The 12,651-nt window shown below is 39.9% G+C and overlaps 1 protein-coding gene across 1 annotated transcript in view; it reads left to right on the forward strand.

Moving 5' to 3' along the window:
* The first annotated feature begins 11,350 nt into the window (after window positions 1-11,350).
* Window positions 11,351-12,651, forward strand: part of LOC144605472 (NACHT, LRR and PYD domains-containing protein 3-like) — a 33,581-nt gene continuing 32,280 nt past the window's right edge. The window contains exon 1 of the mRNA XM_078420772.1: window positions 11,351-11,661. The gene's annotated coding sequence lies outside the window, so the exon portion shown is untranslated. The remainder of the gene's footprint in view (window positions 11,662-12,651) is intronic.

A 12,651-nucleotide genomic window follows, 5' to 3' on the forward strand; every position in this document is an offset into this window, starting at 1 on the left:
AGGGCCAGGAGTCTTCCCATTTTTCATGGATTTAATAGTCTCTTCAACGTCTTTCATAGTTATTTCTGCGCCCAGTAAATTTCTATCACTCACATTCAAACCAGGAAGGTTACATTCCTGCAAAAACATTTGCATCTGCGCAGAAGTATCTGTTATTTTTGATGAATATAATGACTGATAAAATTGCAAAAATCTCTGATTAATATCCTTAGGTAGTTTAAGCAAATCTCCATTTTCTGATCTAATTTTATGAATTGTAGAATCATCTTCTAATTTACGGAGTTGACGTGCTAGCAATTTCTGTGGTTTATCTCCAAATTCAAAATGTTTTTGTTTAGTATATTGAAAAAGCCTTAAAATATGAGCTGAAAGGATATAATTTAACTTATATTTGAGAACTGCAATTTTATTATGTATTTCAATAGAGGGAGCGATGGCATTTGTTATGTCTAACTGTCTTATCTGACTTTCCAGGTCATTCTGTTCAGCTCGGTTCTTCTTGTTTTGAGACGCTTGAAAAGCAATAATACATCCTCTCACAAACGCTTTAAATGTTTCCCAAAGCAGGGACGCAGGTGTTTCAGGGAGGTCTTTTGCGTTAAAAAAAATCTCAAATTGCGATTTAAGATAGTCATAACATGCTTTTTCATTTAAGATTTGCGGATTAAATCTCCAATTAGTCTGTTTCCCCGTTACTCCTTGGAGTTTTACCCTAAATGTTAAAGGGGCATGATCGGATATAATAATATTATGATATTTTGAATTATACGTATAAGGAATAAGTTTGGAGTCCACCAAGAAATAATCAATTCTTGAATAAGTTTTATGCACAGGTGAATAAAATGAATACTCTCGGCCTGAAGGATTATCAATCCTCCAAACATCTTTTATATTTGCATTATTTATATAAGAGTTTAATAATTCACACGACTTGGATTTTGTTTTCCTTTGAGTTGAAGATCTATCCAAATAAGGATCTAATGTACAATTTAAATCTCCTCCAATTATCAAGTTATATTGTCCAAATTCTGGAATGGTATTAAATATTTTTAAAAAAAATAACGGATTATCAAAATTTGGTGCGTAGACATTCACCAATATCAATTTTGTAGAATATAGTTCTCCCACTAATATAACATATCTACCTTCAGTGTCGACTATAGAGGAAGTATTTATAAATGGTATACCCTTACGAATTAAAATAGCAACACCTCTTGATTTAAAGGGAAACGATGAGTGAAATACTTTATCAATCCATTTGCCTTTCAGTCTATTATGTGCTACATTTTTAAGATGAGTTTCCTGAAGGAACATTATATCTGCATCAATAGATTTTAAATGTGAAAGTACTTTACCTCTTTTAATTGGTTCATTAACACCCTTGACATTCCAACTACAAAATGTAATACCTTTAACCCCTGTTTTCCTAATAGAATCTTGCATCTTAACCGATAAATGGGCTATAATAAAGCAAATGGTCTGGCACCCGGACTACCACATTTTTCTTGAATGAGGGGTGGATGATCTTTTGTACAGCGTAGAGTGCCTCCCGGAAATATCTCCCAAAAGTATATAATTTCTGAAAAATGACATAATAAAAGTTAAATCTAAAAAAAAAATCAATATATAAAAGGTTAAAAGAGTGCAGGAAAAAAGAAGAGACAACTAAAACTACAACTACAATTAGTGCAGTTAGTGTTAGCCACCCTAAGGTGGCAAAAAATCTAAGGACTTCCGTAAGATGTAAAAAAAAATTAATACTAGCTCCGTTTTTTAACACAGTTATTTTTTATTTTTTTTTCCCGTTTTAAAATATATATATTTTTAGAAGCAAGGGGAAATAAACAGGACAGGCCCAAAGAAATTTAATCCAAAATAGGCCAGTTTTCCCCCCTAGGGTGTATTAGTTAAATGTTAAAAGTAAAATTTACATGAGTCAAGTGTTACTTGAACTTCTTATTGGTAGTGATTAATTATATTTTTTTATTAATAGTAGTTAATAAAGATTAATAGTCATATAGCTTATTCACTGGTCTTGGAACTTTAAATTATAACGCCTTATAGCCCAATCAGTTCTCTGCCAGTGATTACAGCTGTGGAGTGGTATTCACCCCTTCAGCGAGTTTTCAATCTCTCGGGCGAATTCGAATGCTTTATTGTGATCAGTATAAAAGGTTTCTGTCTGCTTGTAGGTGACTCGCAGTTTGGCCGGGTACAACATTCCGAATCTGAGCGATGGGATCTTCCTCAGAATTGATCTTGTCTCATTAAAAAGTGCTCTTTTCTTAACCACCTCAGCAGGATAATCTCTAAAAATACGGATATTGTCGCCTTGGAATGATAAGTTTCTGTTGATAGCGATTCTCGACAGAATATCTTCTAAGACGTGAGAGTAGTGTACCTTTAATATCAGATGCCTTGGGGGAGCGCCAGCAGCTGGCCGAGCTCTCAGTGCTCTGTGGGCTCGATCCAGCAAAGGTTTTGTGTCCAATTTCAAAACATCCCGTAGGAGTTCAGCAGTGAAATCACAGAGGTTTTTATCTTTCTCTTGGCCTTCTTTAACTCCAACAATCCTTAGGTTCTGACGTTTAGAGCGACCCTCTAAGTCAATGCATTTCTCGGTTACTTTCGCTAGTAGATCAGATAGGCGTTGAGTCTCCGTTAATACCCTTTTTGTTGTATCAGCGCTTGTCTCAGCTAGAACTTCCAACTCGCGTATAGCCTCGTCATGTTGATGTACCGTAGTAGTAATATGCTGCAACTTACTGGTAAAGTCGGAATCCAGCTTTTGTAGTTTAGAGTTTACTTCCACCATATGTTCGTTCATACTATCACATATTTCTTTCTTCACTGATGATAACTTCTCACTGATGATAGTTGATATTTCTCCCTTCAATCCTTTCAACGATATTAATTCATCTTTCATTTCCTGAAAATCATCCTTCATACTTGAAAGCTCCTCACCAACTATGGTTCGAAATTCCTCCAATCCAATTTTTTTAGGCTGTGGCTTTCGGGACTGTTTGGGAATTTCTTCTTGGGTCGGCACTGGAATTGAGGCTGAGGCTGAGGCTGAGGCTGATGCTTCCATCTGGCCTGATTCCTCTTCCGACAGCCTGGCCTTGCCAGCTCGTTTTGCAGCAGTTTTTAACGGGGGAGTGCGACTTATCGACATATAAACGGTAGGAGTCACAGTCTAATAGCTTCACTCACCCTTCGTTGAAAGTTATCGGCAAATTTCAGTGGACCCGTCCCGTTCTTTCCCCTTTAAGATCGGATTTTCTTCGGAGCTAGTTGACGCGTGGCTTTATCAGAGCATAGCCCCACCGGAAGACTTTTTTTGAACATTTTCTTTAATTTACACATATTACTACACTCTTTTAATTCATTGTTGCAACTATTTCATAAATTGACCCCTTTAACAGTCACACATTTATTTTTCACATTTGTCCTTACTCTCTTTTTTTCAAACATATAATTTCCCCTGAGTGAATGGATACCTGCTCTCCCTCACTAAAAAAAAACTTGGATACAGTCAGGAAGTGTTCTTTGTTTTGCTCTAAACATTATTTGTAGAGTATTAAAGGCTACTAGGTCCATAAATTTTAGAGCGTATGATTTCATAAATAATGGGTTGTTTGGGTCATTATAACCAGCCTTATTGATAATTCTTATGGCTCTTTTTTGCAGTATAAAGATTGAATTAGTGTTAATTTTGTAGGCGTTTCCCCATACTTCCACACAATATGTAATGTATGGAACAATGAGTGAGCAATATACAGTAAATAATGAATTTTGATTCAAGATGTCCTTAATTTTGTGCAGTACTGCAATGGATTTAGGCAGTTTTGATTTGATATGTTTAATGTGAGGTTTCCAACAGTTATGTAGGAAAATAACTGTAGATGCTGGTACAAATCGAAGGCATCACAAAATGCTGGAATAACTGAAGAAAGGTCTCGACCCGAAACGTCACCCATTCCTTCTCTCCAGAGATGCTGCCTGACCTGCTGAGTTACTCCAGCATTTTGTGATACCTCCAACAGAGTATGATCTATTATCACTCCCAAGAATTTATTTTCATACACTCTTACAATTTGTACATCAGTAATCATAAGTGTTACCTCATAATTTATTTTACGATTTCCAAACACAATAAATTTTGTTTATTAGATTTAACGACAGTTTATTAGTATCAAACCACTTCTTTAAGGTTTCCAATTCCCCTTTAACTGTGTCCAAAGGTTGCTTCAAGTTTTTCCCTGAACAAAATAAATTTGTGTCATCCGCAAATATAACTAAATGTAACAATTTCGACACCTTACAAATATCATTTATATGGAGTAAAAAGAGCTTTGGACCCAACACCGAGCTGTGCGGAATCCCACAGGTAACTTCATAAGTTCTGAATCAAAATTATTTACTTGAACATACTGATATCTGTTTTCAAGGTAGCTTCTCAACCATGAGTATGTTACTCCTCTAATACCATATCTTTCTAGCTTATTCATCAGTAAACCATGATCAATGGTATCGAACACTTTTTTGAGATTATATAAATACTCCCACAGCATATTCTTTATTTTCAATTGCAGTTGAAATATTCTCTACTAGTTCCATTAGCGCTGGTGAGGTAGACCGCTTAGCTTGAAATCCATACTGGTGGTCACTTAGTATGTTACGTTTATCAATAAAGTTTTCAAGTAATTTTCAAGTTTTCAAGTACAAATAATTTTTCTAATATTTTTGAGAATTGGGGAAGCAGAGATATCGGTCTGTAATTTGAAAATAAATGTCTGTCTCCATTCTTGTAAATAGGAACGACTCGCTATTTTCATTTTGTTTGGAAATGTGCCTGTGAGAAAGGATTGATTACATATATGTGTTAACGGTTTTACTATACATTCAATAATATTTTTGACTAGTGTCATATGAATGGAATTGTAGTCAGTAGATTTTTTGTTTCTCTATTTATTAACAATATCAATGACTTCATTTTCGTCTACTCCACTGAGAAACATGGAGTGAACATTTTTATCAGAGCTCTCATATTCTAGACCTTCCTTGCTACTCGGTTTAGTAATCTCATTTGCTAAGGTAAGCCCAACTTTTACAAAGTAGTCATTAAATTCATCAGCAACCTCTTTTATGTTATTTATAGTTATATTATGATTTTTAACAAAGTAGCTGGGGTAATCTACTTTCCCAATACCTGTTTCAATTATGCTGTTGATCACTTTCCATGTTCCCGGAATATTCTATTTTTTCCCAACAATTTGCTATAGTACTCCTTCTTGTTACATCTCATAATGCTTATCAATTTATTTTTATATCTCTTATAATTATTTTCATTTTCTTTTATTCTACATTTTAGGAATTTCTTGTGGAGTACATTTTGCAGCCCCTTTGTGATCCATGGTTTATTTACATATTTATGCTTCCCTCTGGATTTTTTTAATGGGCAATTTTTTTTCATAGAGTTCTGTTAATATAGCCAGGAATGCTTTGTTGGCTTTGTCTGGTTCATCAACATAAACGTCTTTCCAGTCTTGTTTCGTTAAGTCTTCCTTAAATGCATTGATGGCTTTCTGTGTTCTGTGTCATACCAGTTTGCATGCATTAGTATCAGCTTTGAATCTAAGGTCCTTCTGCAGAATGGCAAAGACTGGTAGGTGGTCACTTATATCATTTATAAGCAATCCACCCACAAGTTCTCTATCAATAACGTTTGTAAATATGTTATCTATCAATGTTGCACTGCCTGTTGTTATTCTACTTAGTTTTATAATCATGGGATATAGGCTAATGCTGAACATTATGTTAATAAAATCTAGTGTCTTTGCGTGACCATTTGGGATTAACAAATCGATATTGAAATCACCACATATAAATATTACCTTATTATCATTTATCATCATACATTTCAGCTATCTTGTCCTTAAATTGATCAATGTCTGATCCTGGCGTTCTATATACACACCTTAAGATTATATTTTTGGCTTTTTCCACATCAATTTCAATAGTTATACTTTCCATTATATTGTCTATGGTTGTTGTCATGCTGCCTTCAACTTTGCATTTGAGGTCTGTATCAACATGCAGGGCAACTCCCCCTCCTCTTTTATTGGCCTTATTTACAAAAAACATCTCATATCCCTCCAGTGCAACATCAACATCTTGGTCTCCACTAAGCCAAGTCTCAGATATCGCAATTACATTGAACCTCTTATCAAATTGTCTCAAATATTCTTTGATTTTTTCAAAACTGGTGTAGAGGCTTCTACTGTTGAGGTGTATTAATGATAATACTCCTTGCAGTTTCACATTACAGTTGAACTGATGTTCAGTGTAATATTCACAGTTGTTGTTAATGTTGCTCTAGAAATGATTCTCTGGGTCAATTCCATCTCAATGTCAGACAGTTTATGCTCTATATAGTCGAAAGTCTTAAAGCTTAATTGTTCACATTTATGTAAGTTGTGCAAACTTTCCACATCATTTGAACTATTGTCTATAAAATCCTCATCCTCAGTGTTTCCAAACGGAAATAGATAATCACTGTCCAGTCCTTTCATCCATTCGTTGGTGAAATTCCTTTAGCGTTAATCCACTTGATACGAATGCAATGTCTTCCATTCTGTCCGCTGTCGTCAGAACGTGTAGTCATCTGTATTGATCCGTCTTTTAGTTCTCTCACCACGATCACTTTTGACTCTTCTGGTGTTCCATTCAATTTTATCCATACTTTACAATGCCTCATCCATGTTGTCTGTATCTTGTTTTTTCAAGATCCAGTAGGCCTTGGCAGACCGATCGCAAGCGTTCAGCGAAATGGTCATCAAATCTATGCTTTGTCTTGCCAATGTACAGCAGGAGTATCTTTTTGTGAAGCTGTCATATTAATTTTATCTGAGTACATCTTTCAATATACATTCAGACAGATGGCCTGAAGACTGGTTCTTGTCGTGAATTCATTGCTGTTACTTCCACATAATTTCATAACCCCTGAATAATCCCTAATAAGGTCTCCACTATGAAGAATGATGATGCGAATATCACCTGACAGAAACATCCAAGAAGAATTAGTATTTAAAAATGGAAATTAAATGATGTGCAACCGGCAATATACCTGTCTGGATGCATTTAGACAGATGTTGTACAGAGTACAGGGCATGCATTTTCACATCGCACCATCCTAGAGCACGCAGCTCTACTCATATTCTCAACATATGATAACTCGAATTTCACTATACCTTAATTGGTACATGTGACAATAAATAAAATCTAAATCTAAAACAAAAATACAAGTGATAATATTGGGTAATTCCTTAATGATATCCACTGCATAGAAAATTTGAATTTTTGGTAGTTTCTCCAGCCCAGTTCAGCCATCAGAAGGGAGTTTTTTGTCCATTTATTCTTTAAACATCCTGCCAAATGCTTGACTGGCTGCAAGAAGTTGCAAGACCGATCAGTCACATGTTGAAGCACTTAAAATAATCACCTGAATTGCCTTTCAGTTTCACATTGCATTAATAGCTACGCTGGCAATCTATTCTGTGGATATATTAATATTTTTTCAGGTTTGGACCACACCCACTTGTTGTGGGGTATTGTTGCACACTGCTGTATCATGTTACACACAACTCCTTGGTCTCAAATACATTCACGATGCTACATTAAGTGTGAAGGTCATTACAGCTGCAATCTGAACTACATAAATGGTAGTCACCCAAGGAAGCCATTTTGCCATTGGGATAAATTGATAAAAAGTCAGATGATATTGTTGCATTCTGATCAATGAAAATCAGTTGCTAAGTACACACTACAAATGCCGGAAAAGAAAATGCAGGAGTCACTTTTCTAAGGCAGCATCTGTGGAAGGAGAAACCAAATTAATGTTACTATTTTTAATTGTCAAAGTCAACCAGAACAGAGAGAGATAACTAAATCATAGGACTGTTTCATACTTCCAAAATAAATCGAACTTTAAAGTGAAGGCTGATCATTGGATGAGGCTGAACTGTGGAAATTTGAGAGATTACTTTATCTTGGGTTCAGCTGTGAGAAATGACTTTATTGACAAATATCCTCAGGGGGAGGACCTTGAAGTGTGGAAGAAAACCAGAGCGCACAGGAAACTAAGTCAGCAACAGAGATAAAATTCAGACTCCATCCAGGCTGCATAAAATAACAAGATCAAACCTAAGTCACTGGATCTGGCAAGATCCTCATTGATCTTATACTTCAGCATCACAATCTGGAATTTTGAATAAAGGTCTGATCATCCTCCCAAAGAACATATTTATGATGAAAAGAGCAGGGTGAAGGATCAACAGACTGCTCCTGATGTGGTAGCTTATTCTGTGAAACAATGAGGCAGACCAGATCACTACATTCCAGAGTTTAGAACGCGATGATCTCATTGAAAGGTACACAGTAGATGCAATAGTCTTTTGTTGGGGTGAGTGGAAGTAGCAGGTGCAAGAAGAGAGCCATTCTTGACTGAGATGAAATATGTCTTCACGCTACCGAATCTTTGGGATTATTTATCCAAGTGGGCCAGATGTTCAGTCATTGTACATGTCAATGAAACACTGATGGGTTTTTAAATAGAGCGAATTACCGGATATGGTCTTCATGGAAGAGGTATGCCGAAAATTTAAAAAAAAGATCTTACTGTGTAGATAGGCACTGGAAACCTACTAACATTATCATATTCAAACAAATGTAACAGGGCATCAGACCCGGGTCTGAGGTGGGGATAGGGTTATGAGGAGTGGGGGGCAGGAGTAATGGCATTGTTGGCACAGGGGGAGGGCAGTAGGAACCAGTTGGGTCACATGTTGGAAGGAGGGAGCAGTGGGACCCAGTAAAGTCAGACAACCTGAAGAATTTGGAGCCGGCAGCGTGGAAACCCACGACCAGGAAGATAGTGGAGTTAATGACCTTACTGATGGAGACAGGTGGGTGGGTGGGGGGGGATGGCGGGTGAGGTAAGGATTGGCAGTTAGTACCTTCAAAGCCAGTGGCCCTAACCTGGGAGCATCCGAGGAAGCTTTGATGGTTGACAGTGGCGTCTGCATTGGTAGGCCATGAGGGCCGCAGGTGGGAGCAGCATCGGTAGGCCTGGCATGGAGGTGGCCAGTGTCACAGTGAAGGTTGGCATCAGTGAGCCTAGCCTGGGAAGGTGGTGAGCATTGCTGCTGCATACACCGATGGTTATGGATCGCAGCGTCATGGCATTCAGGCATGTGACACAATCCAGCAGTGAACCCTCCAGCCAGTCAGGAGCACGGATGTGTCAAGGACAGTCAATGAAGGGATGAGTCTAGTGGCGGTCAAGCTTGTGATCTTTAGTGAAGGTCAGGTGAGTGATGAAACATTGACTGAAAGTGTGGTCTATTGCAGGTCTGAGTGAGAGAGGCCTAGAGCTGCAGGAAGGACAGAATGAGGGCCTGCTGGTGCCAGCACATGGCAAAGAATGTAGAACACAGGGCACTGAAAGAGAACTGTTGTGAGGAGAGGTGGCTTGAGTGCATGAATGTGAAATTCTTTTTGGAGCTATACTGGGAGGCCTGAAGCAGAACTGGAAGCCACATGCACAAGATGACAGCACAGACAAATGCTGAGGAAACATACGTGTCTGTGGTAGCAACTCGTATCAGATCAGAAGATGGTCGTGGAGCAGGAGTGCTACAGGAATCACAGAGGGGGAGCAGTGAGAGAGGGTCTCGCAGAACTCCCCTAGGTGGTCTGCGCTGCCCTAGCAGCTGCGGCTTGCCTGCAGTCCATTTGTCTTTTGTGTTTTTTGTTGTTTTTTGTCTTAATTTTAGTGTTTAGATATGATGTAGTGTTTTTTGTGGTTGTGTGTTATGTGGGGGGGGAGGGTGGGGGGAAACTGTAAAATTGTCTCTTCCGAACGGAGTCGTGACCTTTTTTTCTGGGTCGTGTCTCCGTTCCCGCTGCGGCCTACCATCAGCCAAACACCTGGAGCTGGCGGCCTCCAGCTGGGACCATCTGGGGCTCTGGTTTGCAGAGCCCGCGGACCGGACTCACCAACTGCAGAGCTGGCTGCCTTCGGAGGTTGTAGTGGCGCTGCGGGAGCGGCTGCGACTCGTCTCCGGAGGCTACTTCGGCCGCGGGCCAAGTGGGCGTCGGAAGCTCGCAGGCTCCTGGGTGGGGGCCGACATCGGGAGCTCCGGCAGCGGCAGCGTCTTCGCCCGCCCTGAATCGCGGGGCTTGGGTCGGCCCGCCACGGACCTTTCACCATCCGGCACGGCCTGGAAAAGGCCGCGGGATTTTCTCTGCCCAGCGGGGGCTTCAATGTCGGGAGCCCCGACCGCCCCGACTTGGCAACTTCAAGTCTGACCGCGGGAGAAGACGGCAGGGGAAGAGAAAAGACATTCTGGCCTTCCATCACAGTGAGAAGGTGACTGGAGGAGACTCACTGTGATGGATGTTTCTTGCTTATTTTTATTGGTCTTATTGTTGGACTGTGGGTAATCTTTCATTTCACTGCACATTTATGTGTATGTGACAAATAAATTGACCATTAACTAGGAGAGAGTAGAACATCTTCAAACTAGGCACATCTTGAGATTTCTCAAGCAGTGAAACTGACTAACAACAAACTGCAGATGCTGGTTTACAAAAAAATGACAATGTTATGGACCAACTCAACATATCAGGCAGCATCTCTGGAGAACATGGATAGGTGACATTCCATGTTGGGATGCTTGTACAGACTGACTGTGGTGAGGGGAAGGGAGAGAAAGCTGGAAGATGGCAGAACAAAGCCTGATAAGTCCAGCTCTCTCCCCACCCCCATTCAGCCCAAAGAAGTGTGGCAACCTCAAATGTCGCCCATCCACATTCTTCAGAGATGTTGCCTGACCTGCTGAGTTACTCCAACACGTTGTGCCTTTTTTTTTCTAAACTAGCATCTGCAGGTTCTTGTTTCTCTAATTTCTCCAATTAACATCCATTTACAAACCAGGAAGTAGAACAAATTGAAAAAAAAATCATCACCACACTGATATTTATCTCGGTGCAGCAGGTTCTAAGCTTGGAATCCCAAGATAGTATGGTTAAAAAAAAATATGTTCCGTGTCTAGTGCAGAATGGCGCAGTAAACATCAGGGAGAAGGCCTACGCCGACGTGAAAGGTCATTCTTTTAAGGCGGGTCCGATTTCCACGAGACAGTAAACGACCTGAATGATTATCTTTAATTGGCTTTTACGCCCACGCACAAACCCCGCAGCCACTCTATCCTTGAAACGGGATATCATTGCAATATCCCCTCTCCCCTCATCCAATCCAAACCAGGTCCAGACCGCAAAGGCGACTGCGTAGCGACGTTCGGTAGGTGAGTCTGAGTCATCCAGTCAGCCAATGGAAGGTCCGACTACACCGAGGGCACTTTAAAGCAAAGATAATAGAGCGTTAAAGGAAGCCATTGGTGTTGTTGTCACGCGCATGCTCAGCTTGGATGTGAAGACGGAAGAGGAGCGCACTGTTTCGTTCGAGGCGAAAATATTGTTGTCGGTAGCTTGTGCGATTTTTGGAGGTGGGCCCACGTTGGGCCCGGGTCGCCTCCGCCAGTTAAAGTGTCCGTCAGATGTGCGGTGAGGAGGACGTGTGGGCATGAAGCGAAAAAGGTAGGAGTAATTTTAGGCCAAGGTTTACCCCCTTGCCAGTTCCTTTTCTCTGTTATGGCGCTGGAGAATGTAAAGCAGTTAAAACTTAAGCTTTTCCAATAATATGCCCGCGAAATTTAACATATAATTTATGATAATTTACAAACGAGAAACGTAGACTCCGAAAAAGCTCAGAATGATTTCATTTTCTTTAAAAAAAATCTTAAAGTAGAAGCGATGAATTATCGCAAGCTTCATGAAACTATATTTTCATACAAATTGGCAGGGGGTGAGATTCAATGCAGGACTGAGGCAGGTGAGAGGCTGGAAGTCGGTGTGGTTTGTTCTGAAAGTTCAGAGAACAGAATAGAACTGTCATGGAGCGAGGAAGGACTGTCGCATTGAATCGCACTTATTTTGAGGTGAGAGGCCTGATGAGTAAGGAACATGAGCTCGCGGTATGGATAGGTAGGTGCGATTAAAATGTTGTACCCATTACGGAAACATGCCAAAGAGAGGGATGGGACTGGTGACTTAATATTCCACGGTACAGTTTCTACATGAGAGATGGAGGAGGGGTGTGCCTTATTGATTAAGGCGAATGTCATGACAGTAGTCTACGGTTATATTATTGATGGTTCATCCAGTCAGTCTGTATGGGTGGAGTTAAGAAATGATAAAGAGGGTCTTCACTGTTTTGGGAGTATTCTACAGATCCTCAAATAATCAGTGGTAATTGGAGGAGCAAATAAGCAAAGAGATTACAGGTAGCTAAAAGGCTGACAAGGTAGTCATACTGGGGGATTTTAACTTTCCCAATATAGATGGGGACTGTCATAGTGCCGAGGGCTTGAGCGGGGTGGAATGTTCACAAAGGTTTCCTTGGGCAATATGTGGAGAGAGGTACACGAGGAAAAGCTGGATCTTCTTTTTGTAAATTGAGAAGGGCCAGTGCCGGAAGTGTTAGTTTGTGAACTTTTAGGGACCAGGATCACTGTTCTATTAGCTTTA

The sequence above is a fragment of the Rhinoraja longicauda genome, chromosome 24 (genome assembly GCF_053455715.1).
Source record: "Rhinoraja longicauda isolate Sanriku21f chromosome 24, sRhiLon1.1, whole genome shotgun sequence".
NCBI lineage: Eukaryota > Metazoa > Chordata > Chondrichthyes > Rajiformes > Arhynchobatidae > Rhinoraja > Rhinoraja longicauda.